The sequence below is a fragment of the Centrocercus urophasianus genome, unplaced genomic scaffold, assembly GCF_019232065.1.
Source record: "Centrocercus urophasianus isolate 14NV4802_14NV808 unplaced genomic scaffold, USGS_Curo_1.0 seq_19, whole genome shotgun sequence".
Lineage (NCBI taxonomy): Eukaryota > Metazoa > Chordata > Aves > Galliformes > Phasianidae > Centrocercus > Centrocercus urophasianus.
Genome location: NW_024884744.1, coordinates 15,907,561 through 15,918,325, shown reverse-complemented (window position 1 = coordinate 15,918,325; position 10,765 = coordinate 15,907,561).

The following is a 10,765-nucleotide window of genomic DNA, read 5'->3' as shown; positions in this document are numbered from 1 at the left end:
GAAAATGAGTATTGCTGTCACTGTGGTGGACAGCCACTTCTGCACATAGGGTCAGCAATCAGCCCTCCCTAAGGGCAACTAGAACTGCCTGCAGCCACAGAGCATCGCCACACCTGGGTTGGGAACTTCTCCATCCAGCTCTTGTACGTTCATTTGGTGCGATACACCTTGTCTCATTCACTTGTGAACTCTTAAATACTTTTAGATATGTGTTTATATTTGTTTTTGTTATGCTGGGTTTGTTTGTTGTTTGGTACTGTCTCCCAGTTGTTTCTGCCTTCCCATTTAATGAGTTTGTTGCTACATTTCAGGAGATTTGTAACAGTTGTATGTCAGATTATCCCAGGCTCCATTCTTCCACTTAATACTTTTGCCGTGTTTGTAATCTTCCAACTTTCAGTTAATGTTCAAAACACACAAAAGTGCCAAGATCCAAGCAAATTCAAATTCAAGTAAAATTATTCAAGGCACTGTATCAAATGCTTTAATAGAGTCCAGATATATCAGCTGTTGTTCTGGTTCAGACCTCTGCCTTTTGTGTTCTGAATTTTCTTCTCTGAGCAGTTTCTGCCTGGAGGTCAGCTGGAACTCCACCTAGCATGGAAGGCAGCTCTGGGAGAGCTTCCTGCAGCTCGGGCGTAAACACACTGGGGAAAGGGCAGAGTGGGAGAGAACTGAAAAATAAAGCTGCTAGAGGTAAATGTAGGATGAATTTTACATTTTACTTTAGAAAAGCAAGTGTTGAGTTGCAGAAGGCTCTTGGGTGGAAGTTACTCTTGTGAACAGAGCGCTGTGGCTGGGAGAGGAAATGAAGCTGGGACCGCAGCAGCAGTGCTTTATGTACAGAGCTCCCCGCAGGGCAGAGGCACCCCCAGCCTTACCCTCTGCTCCCAGCCGTGCCACGTGCGTGGGGCCCACACAGTATGGGCAGCCCGTGTTCTCCCAGGAGCAGTGGCTGTGTGCAGCAAGGGTGGAAAAGTGTCTCTCTGTAGGGTGTGAAGGCCTCGAAAACTGGAATTAGGAGAACCTGAGGGAGCTGAATGAAGTGGGGAACTGCCCAGGGACAGCCTGTGAGGGCTGAGCTAGATGTGTCTAGATTTTGAAAGAGTCACTGCATGCCCCGAGGTCCAGATGTGTTCTGTCCTTCAGTTGCTTTAGTTACAGTCAGCATTTGTTTTTGGGCTGTTGGCCTGGAGGACCATTCTTTAATGGTAAAAAATCCTGAAATGCTGCTATGGTGTTTCCAAGGGAGCCAGTGCCTGAGCCTTTGGATACAACTGAGCAGAGGTGACAGACAACCCTTGCAAAACACACATTTTTCCACTTAAAATAACCACCCTATAGCTGCTAAGGATTGATTTTAGCATGTTAAATACTGGGCCGATGTACCCCATGCAGCCCTTCAGTTCTGAACTGATGCTTGACTGGATCCAGGAGGAGCTGCACAGTGAGGCAGGAGCTGGTGGTGAGCCAAGCCCCAGCACCACACATTTGTCACAAGCACTGTGCTGGAGCATCCCTGCAGCACCAGTGTGTTGTATTCATGATTTCTGTTCTGCTGCACAGTTGGTATGTCTAATGATGTTGAACATCTTACTTTGTAGGTGGGAAGAACATGATTTCTGATAGACATGTCAGATAGGGATGGCTGGGCTGCCAGCCTGCTCGTGGTAACAATGTTAAGAATCCCTTTCATACGTTCTCTATGTTTCAACAATTCAGTAGCTATGTAGGACTGATGGATAGGATGTTGAAGTCGGACAGCTCTTTAGTTAAGTCCTCGTGGTTTAACATGCTCCTGTGGTTGACACCAGAAGCTTTTTGCCAATATCTGAATATCACAAGCTTTCATTTTATAGAAGTCTGCTTACTGTAGAACTTTCTAGTGTGCACTGAGTCACTAAGCTTGGAGCTCACACTGTAGCTGTTAGAAGAAAACTCTTGCTTTTCATTCATTTACACAAATTTTCCCCTCCAGTCCCATTTCCTGTCACTGTTGCAGGGCATTGGCAGTTGTGCATTACCTTTGTGCCCTATCATTGGGCTGCAGGATGCTGCAGCAGCATCCTCTGCTTTCTTCACGTTAACATTTTATTTCATATAATGTATTTATGAATAATTTATAATAAAAGTGTTTTCTTTTTTTGTCTTTTCTGCTTTGGAACTTCTGTAAAAGCCATTACATGCAGTACAGAAGGGAATGTTAATTTTCAATAATATTTATATGCTATTTTAGGGACCTGAAAAAGGATAAGAAGGATTACAGTTATGAGCAATGCCATGTCAGTTGTAGCCGTGTACAAAATGTGTTGTTCCCTCCCTTAATGCATGTGATACAAAACGTGCAGAGGTAAATAGAAATGATGGTACTATATTTGATGCTCCTCTACTCCCCAAAAACTCTCTGTTGTGTTGTAGCTGCTAAATACAGTCCTGTGTCAGTTGTCTCAAGCAATGAGCAATGCGTGAAAGATCCCAGATTTTCTTAAAGTGAAGCTGCTTCCTCCTGAACGGTGAGAAGGGAGCTGACGTTGAGCCTCCTCTGCAAGCACTGCAAAGACACTGGCTTGTTCGCAACAAATGGGTGAGGGTGTGGGCTTGCAGCTGGGACTGACCACGTCAGACACCATTTCTGGCGATTCCTTTCCATTTGTTTTCCATAACCCCGTGTTTTCAGCATGTCACAAACAGGCAGCTGTACTATAAGCGTTGGTTAAGACAAGCAGCCATTTACAGATAAGAGGGTATTTCCATTAGTGCAATACTCTTCTCCAAGAGCCCATGTTGAACAGCTTCAAGGAGCATCCCTAGACTTGGTACCCAGAGCAGGCCCGGCTTGAGAGTTCTTTAAGCCAATGGCAGGCCTAAATTGTAACTGTACAGTTGAACTGGGATAAGTCCTTTGGTTCAAACAGCGCCGTGCTTTCTGCCCATCACAGTGACAGTGACGGCGGGAGTTGATGCTGGAGCACTGAGGTCAGTGCTGGGGCAGGAATGGCCGAGCTGCTGGGCTGTGTGTGCAGTGCATGGCACAGCAGCCGGGCAGGGGCAGGCGTGTGTGATGGGGATGGCTGTGCCTTGTGTAGCACCGGGGGGCTGAGAATAGCCGTGTGCTGGCCACATAAAGCACCTCTGTGGGAAAACATTGCCAGGATGAATCGTTGCTAGTAACAATGTGTGTATTTAGAGAGCACCACATGGCTATTTGCTGTTGGGCAGTTCAGTTTTGCAACTTAACTCGTCCTTGCATTGTACTGAGTAAGAAAAGCTGTTTCTATATGGAATCACTTAAAAAGATTCTATAGTACCTCGGGAGCTTTATTTGGAATACCCAGACACATTACAGTTACGGCTTTGATTACAGCTCATCATTGGCAGCACTGACTGCAAATAGGTACTGCTATCTCCAAAATAAAAGCCTGACCTGGTGAGGTTGGTAAACGTTTTCTCATAATCTTTCAGACACGTTTTTATCCTTGGTAATGATGGGGACATATTTTTTAAGATGTCTTGGAAAAAACTGCCATTGCTCAGACCACAATATTGTGTATATGTACTTAAATCAATTTTGTTCTGAATGAGAAACTGATGAAGGATTTGGGATTTTTTTGCATTCATGCTATTGCATCTATCCAGATAATACACTTGTCTTTTCCTTTCAGCTGAAGTGAGCACATGGGAATTTGTTATTTTTTTAGACAAAGATTAACTTGCTTGGAGAAAAGAAGGCTCCAGGGAGACCTCATTCCTCACTGTGGCCTTCCAGTACTTGAAGGGAGTGTATACACTGCAGAGGGAATGACTGCTTACATGGGTGGATAGTGACAGGACGAGGGAGAACGGTTTTAAACTGAGCTTAAAAAAAAAACTGGTTTAAAGACAGGGGAGGCTTAGGTTAGATATTAGGAGGAAGTTTTTCACACAGAGGGTGGTGATGCACTGGAACAGGCTGCCCAAAGAGGCTGTGGATGCCCCATCCCTGGAGGCATTCAAGGCCAGGCTGGATGTGGCTCTGGGCAGCCTGGTCTGCTGGTTGGCGACCCTGCACATGGCAGGGGGGTTGAAACTTGATGATCGTTGTGGTCCTTTTCAACCCAGGCCATTCTGTGATTCTATAATTAACATCTTACAAGAAATACTGGAGTTAAAGATCACTCAATGTGAAACCTAAAATCCGATCTACTGCTAGCTGAAGCCTGAGGGGCCATTTTCATAGATTTCCATAGACTCGAGGTTATTTTCATACAGTCTTATTTTCTCCTGTTGATGTAGTCCAGCTTTATGCCCAAGAAGCACCAACACAGGGGAGAAGAAAATTCACAGGATACACTCACGGTTTGTTCTATGCTAGCTTGGAAGGGGGGAGAATACCAAGTGTTAGGTACCAAGGTAGGTGCATTAGAACAGCCACGGATCAAAACAGAACATGGCATTTTGTCCAGTAGGCATCATCGGCACGGTCACCGTGTGCACTGCCTCTTCTCTAGGACAGCACCTGGGAGAGGTGTGCAGGAGGAGGAGAGGCTGGGACACCTCATGGGAAGGCAGCAGGCTGGGACAGCATGCCCTGTGTCAGGGGAACACAGCAGCAGGCTGACCGCCTCAGCTCCACCAGCCCAGCGGCTCAGGCATGGCAGGCAAGTCTCCAGTGCTGCGAGGGGCTGAAGGCTGCCAGAAGGGATGCTGCCAGCTTTCAGCTCGTCCCGCCAAGGGTGACTGTAACTCTAGGAGGAGAGGGATATCTGATTTGTTCCTTGGCGTACTTTCGCTGCGTGTTCTGTTAGGCTGGCCCACTCCTTTCCATAATATTGGAAAGGAAGATGAGAAGCTTGTTTCTAATGGGTTGATTAGATATTAAATATTTTGGAAGAAAATCAGCCAACGACCAGGATGTCCTTTAGGCAGGAGTGAGAACTCAGGATGTTACATTTGGAGAGAAAGCCCTCCAGAGTGGCTACGATGCAGTTACAGCTGAGTCAGGAGATTCCTTTATCCCAGTTTGAAATCTAAATGGCTGCAATTGGTAAGCATGCGGCTCCTGAGTTTTATGAGTAAGAATAATTGCAGATGAATTCAATTGCAATATTTTGTACACAGTTGTTTTTCCCACAAAAATGTGGACTAAGTTTGTGCTCTCATTAGTGCCTGCCAGTTTGGAGAAGTTCCACCGATTTCCTTGCAGTTACCCTGCTTGCACCTTCCTTTCTGAGTGCAGAATCAGACCCTCTGTGCATAATTTTTCCACTTTCAGACCCAAGGGAACACACCCAGGAGCCAGGCTGGGGTCCCATCCCAGATCAACTCTGTCACACGCAGATTACAAAATCACTGAAAAACAAGCTTGGTTTGGCAGTCACTTTAAAAGAGACCTTGGATGATTTTATCAACAGCAGAAGAGGCAATTCATTCTTTGTGCCAGGAACCACCACAGATCTCATCTCGGGAGATGTGATCTATATTGACTTGTTCACGGTGAGAGAAAAATGCCATATTTGGGAGAAGGTTTCTTAGGGCCATTTCGGTTCTCTGGGAGCTCTTTTGCCTTCAAAAACCTCATCCCATAATCTCAGAAATATTATGACAATGTATTTAGATCAATATTTTTGTTTTATTTTTTTCTCTAGTCTTGATTAGTATCTTCAACTGTCTGATGCTTCAGATAAGATTTCACAAGCTCATCCAAAGTCTCTATATTAACTCTTTTAGAAGCATGGATTTGGAGTTTGTGTTGTGGGTCAGATTTGCAGATGCTAATGTAGGAAAGCACCTGGGGAGTGCATCTCGCTCAGCTCTTGCTCTGCTAGAGACCTTGTAGCAGTGAAGGTGGGGAGGCAGAACATGGCTTACTGTTCAGCCATTGCCAGGAAAGCCACCAACCCATCGTTAAATAGTGCTTCCATTGACATTCAAAGGAATACATGTTCCCCAAATGAGCACAAATAAATAGAGGTATCAGTGGGCACAGCTGTCTTCTGTAAAACAATCGTCAGTGGATGTCTGGAGCCTTGTTCTCGGGTTATTCTGTGGGCCAGGAATGCAAAGCAGTGCTTTACAAGGAGTGTTCTCGGCCTGTCACATGTGGGGATTCAATAGCACTGGAGGCTTAATGCAGCTTAACTTCAACTGTCCCCTGCAAAAGCCCAGAACCCTGAAAGCGCTTGCCATTTGGCGATATCTCCATGCATTCCAACTGCAAAATGTTTGCTCTAAGAGTGAGGCACGGGAGCAAGTCACTCGTGTGGTGGGATCTGAGAGGCAGGCTTAGCAGCAGCTCCATTCTTAAGCACAACGATGGAGCTTTGCGGTGCTTGGGCCAGGCCAGTCCTTATACAAGCAATAGAAATCCGGCTCTGGAGTGGCGTGGATCACCTTCATGGCACACCTGGAACCACGGCGAGTGCTGTCAGTCTGACTAATGATTGTTTGCCTCTGCTGTACCATAAAAGATGTACATAAGTATCCTTCTTGGTGTGCTGTCAGTCAATCAACGTTAAAACGTTGACAGATGGGTGTGGGTTTTTTTTGCTGCCTTTAAAATAGGATCAATGACATTAAGGTTTGTCATGTAAATAGTAGAATTAAAGCAAAGACCCCAAGAGCTATTTATGGTTTTAGGATGACATCTGTAATGTGGGTGGCAGTAGAATGAAAAGTAGAGAATCTCACAGCTCTCTGTAGCTGAATGAATTGACTGAGCCTACATTTCTGGTGGCTTAAGAAGTGGCAGTAACCCTGAGTTCATGCATACGAGCAAAATAAAACCTAAGAACTAAAGTGCCATCAGTAGAAGATTCTCAGGGGAGATCAGGCACTGTACACTGTATAGCATCATAATTAAATTCTGAAGATGCACTTACTTCATGACGGCAAAAATCAGGGAAGAAATGTGAAAAAAGGGAAAAAATGAGCTCAACTAAAATAAATCAGCAGCCCAGTCAGCCTGCAGAATGTCCTGATGGGACAGAGAAACAAACCAAGACTTTCGCCAAAAACTGAAATTCTGTACCATAGCAGAATGCATGCAGGTGTGAGACACCCTAGCAAACCACCCTGACCATCAGGCTAGGACAATTTCATTGCTCATTTACCATCTCCCATCTGTCCTTCTCTGAACCTAACTCCCTGACAGATGTTTTGTTGAGATTTGTGTATTACTGGAAGAAAACAAAAAACAAAGGTAACCACTGCCTTCTGGAATGCTTTGTGTTGGTGAGTTCTGTCAGGGACTGCCCCTGCACTGACAGCCACGTGGATGTGCCAGGCACTGCCCAGCTCCACAGTGCATGCGCAGAGCTCGGGGAAAAGGCAGAGCGGCTCTCAGCCGGCAGTGTTCCTTTCCTAATGCTTGGCAGCAGTGACTCACATCACTGATAAGCATTTAGAAAACAGTGCTGGAGCAATGGCTGAAGTTCCCAACCCATAAGATGCCACTGAGGAGAAACTATGAAGCTGGTAGCTGGCATTTAAACTCACCCTCTGCTCTGAACAAGATGGGCAAGGAGCTCAGGCAGTGCAGCAGCAGGCAGTGCGTGGGAGCTCTGGCAGTACTCAGTGCCAGGGCAACACAACCCAGAGCTGGCCAGTGCCAGTGAATATCGATTTGTTATCGTCCTGGAAAATTATGATTAATATCAGCAGCACATTCCATACAGTTTTTGCTCAGTTTGATATGTGCTGCTGTGAGAGCTTTGCTTGTGCTCTGTGCATGGGGACAGTGAACAGAACCAACCTTTTCTGAAACACAGCTTGCTTGAAAGACAAGGACGTTGTGCTGGGCAGGGTGTGACACCGTGCTCAGTACAATTACTCACGAGCTGTCACTGTATCACCATTTCTTCACCTCCGCAATGCGTTTGTTGTGAGTGCTGAAGCTGTTGTTGAGACCATTTTTCCAGAGGGCTAAGAAGGAATTGTGAATAAAATCAGACCAACTGTCGGTAGTCAAGTTTTAAAAACTTCCCAGGGGTTAAATTAGTTATTTGTACACAGCATTATTAACTTCCATTTTGCCATCACTTTCCCCAAATGGTGGAATGGACAAGGAATGGGATGGTCTACAAAGAACCAGGAATGTTGACAACACCTCCAAGAATTTCACAGTAGAAATGCATGCAATTGAAGTGTCCAAGTGATATGGTGCTGAATAATTATTCAAATGACATGCTAATCATTGCTGGAAATTAGCAATACCATCTCAAGCAATGCAAATCATAAGCAATTACATAGCATTATCTGGTTACTTACACTGCAAACAGAAAAGTTAATTATTCCTACCCAAGACAGCAGCAGCAATTTCAGCACATTTTCTTTCTTGCAGTTTTTGGAGCTGCTTTCATCTTTCCAAGTTCTAAAATTCACTTTTTTTTCATACTTACATGCTCTAAAACTGGCAGTGTGACCATATACACAGCAAAGATTTGATAAGACAATTATGTGAGAGTTATGAAAACGAGGGTCTACAATTCCATTTCTCTCTGCCTCAGCTAACAGGAGGTGAGCAGCTTGGCTCTTGAAGGACTGATATATTTAGCATACACAATGCCGTGTGCTGGAACTTTGCATTTTAAGACCATCTGTGCCAAGACAAGCGGCTGTGTTCAGTGCATTGAAAGCAGCTGATGTATCATAGAAACGTGTTCTAATCTTGCTGTGCTGCTCAGTTTAGCTAATGGAGAGGATACTTGCATATGAAGCACTTTCTCATAGTCAGAAAGGCCATGCAGAGCAGGCAGGCTGGGGACCCACTGCAGCCGTGTGGACTCCTGTTGTGCAGAATCAGGCTGGTTTTGTGTTACCAGCTCTCAAACGGAGATAAGATCTGGGAGGCATGCAGTGAGAGTGGTGCCTGCCCTGGGCTCTATGTGCCAGACACACCATCACTTCTGCTGCTGCAGAGCTGAGCAGGGTAGAGCTTTGTGGTTTGTGCTTTTTATTGGTTGATGTTGCAAAAGATTTTTTTTTTTCCTCAAAAAGTTTATTTAAAATGAATTTAAATTGAACTTTGATATGCATTAAATGAAAAGAGAACGACTGAAATGCTGTGAAAAATGTGTTCTCTGGTGCCTTGGTACCTAAGCGCACATTATGCAGCACTTAGCCATCTCCTCAGCTTGCTTTGCAGTCAGCAGCTCTTCCAAAGACAGGGAGAAAGCCCCAGGTTGTTCCCTGTGGGGTTAGTGGGTGGTTGGGTCTGACGCACAGTAGAAAGTCTCATATCCAAAACAGTATGTTCAGTAAGGTGGCAACTAAATAAATGAAAATGCAGGAATCTCGCAAGAGGAATCAGGACTTTTGGTACTAAAAATACACAATTTTTAATAGTTGCTTTTAAAATATAAAGAGTGAAGAAGGAGATGAAGGAAGATGAAGATAAGAACTGGGTTCTGCAGTGTATTGAGAAAATGAGTGAGGATAAAGAAAAGGTGAGGCATGAAACGGTAAGAAAATTTGGCTGATATATGTCTGAAGGCCGTGTGCCATGGTACTGATACCTGGGTGGGAATTCTTCCTCTGCTGCAGGGCCAAAGGCTGTCTGTCAGCACCTGCAGTGAGGTGAAGCTGTGGCAGCATCACGAGCACTGAACCCAGCCAGCCCAGCCCAGCTCTGTGTGCAATGCTTGTCTCATCTGCACCCGTCCTGTGCTTTGGGAGAGCCACATCATGGCATCTGGGTGCAGGGCAGCAACCTGCCCCACTTGGAAGGGGTGCTGCCCTTCAAGAACCTTACTGCTGTGCACACAGGCAAAAGGCTGTGTGTGTTCGCTCCTTCAGAGCTGATCCTTCAGCTTTTGAGTCAAAACAAGATGTGTCTGGCTGTCAGGATTGCTAGCAGGCTGGCACCTGGCAGCAGGGCTGTGTTTGTACAGCAGCACCATCTGCCCCCAGTTGTGGGATTTGTGCCTGGCTCCTACTGCTTGGTGCTGGAGGCAAATGACGCCCAGTGTGACAGCAGTACGTGTTGCTATAAGGAAAGGCTCTCAGTGCAAGGAATGATGTTCAGTTTCCTAAGTTATCCTTTGTTGTCTCATCTTTCACACCTGCCCTCAGCCCACAGGAAAATTTCTTCCTAGTGCAGATGGCACTGGGTGCTGAGCAGCTGCTGCTGGGATGCACAGCCCTGGGTAAAGGTTTTACCAGGCCTTGCAGCTGTGTGGTTTGTAAGCAGCTTCTTCTGGACACTCTTAGAAGGATAGTCCTTTGCAATGGTACTGCTTCCACTGCTTTTACAGAAAGCTGCATGATGTCGTGTCAGGAAATCTGTACGGGGCATACAGTGTGTGGGACGGAGTCAAAGCCTGAGTGCTTTTATTGGCTGTCAGAGATAACACAAGGCAGGTCTCAGAAAAAGGGTAGTGGAGCATTGCTCTGTAAGTGGAATGATTCATACACTTGCTTTGAACGAGGGCAAACAGGTTCAACGGGCAGTGCCAGTGATAAAATGAGCTTCCTACGGGTGTTATTCCCAGTTCTGAGGATCCTTCCCTTGCAATAGCCAGCTTCCTGCCCTCAGCTCCCTCCAAACCCTGCATTCCTGTGGCCGATGCTCCTCCCCCTGCTGCTCTCGGTCCTCCCTACGTTCCTGCCGTCCCTTCTGCTGCCGGTTCCTGGTCGTCCGGAAGTAAGTGTGTTCCAAGCAGGGCCACCTGGAGCAGGTGCATCCCTTTCCCTCTCCCACTGCTGTCTCTCCTGAAAACTGAAGGAATGCAGCTCCGTGGAGACCCCTGCTCCCGTGCTGACTGAGGCTGAGTGTAGCAGTTCATGTGGG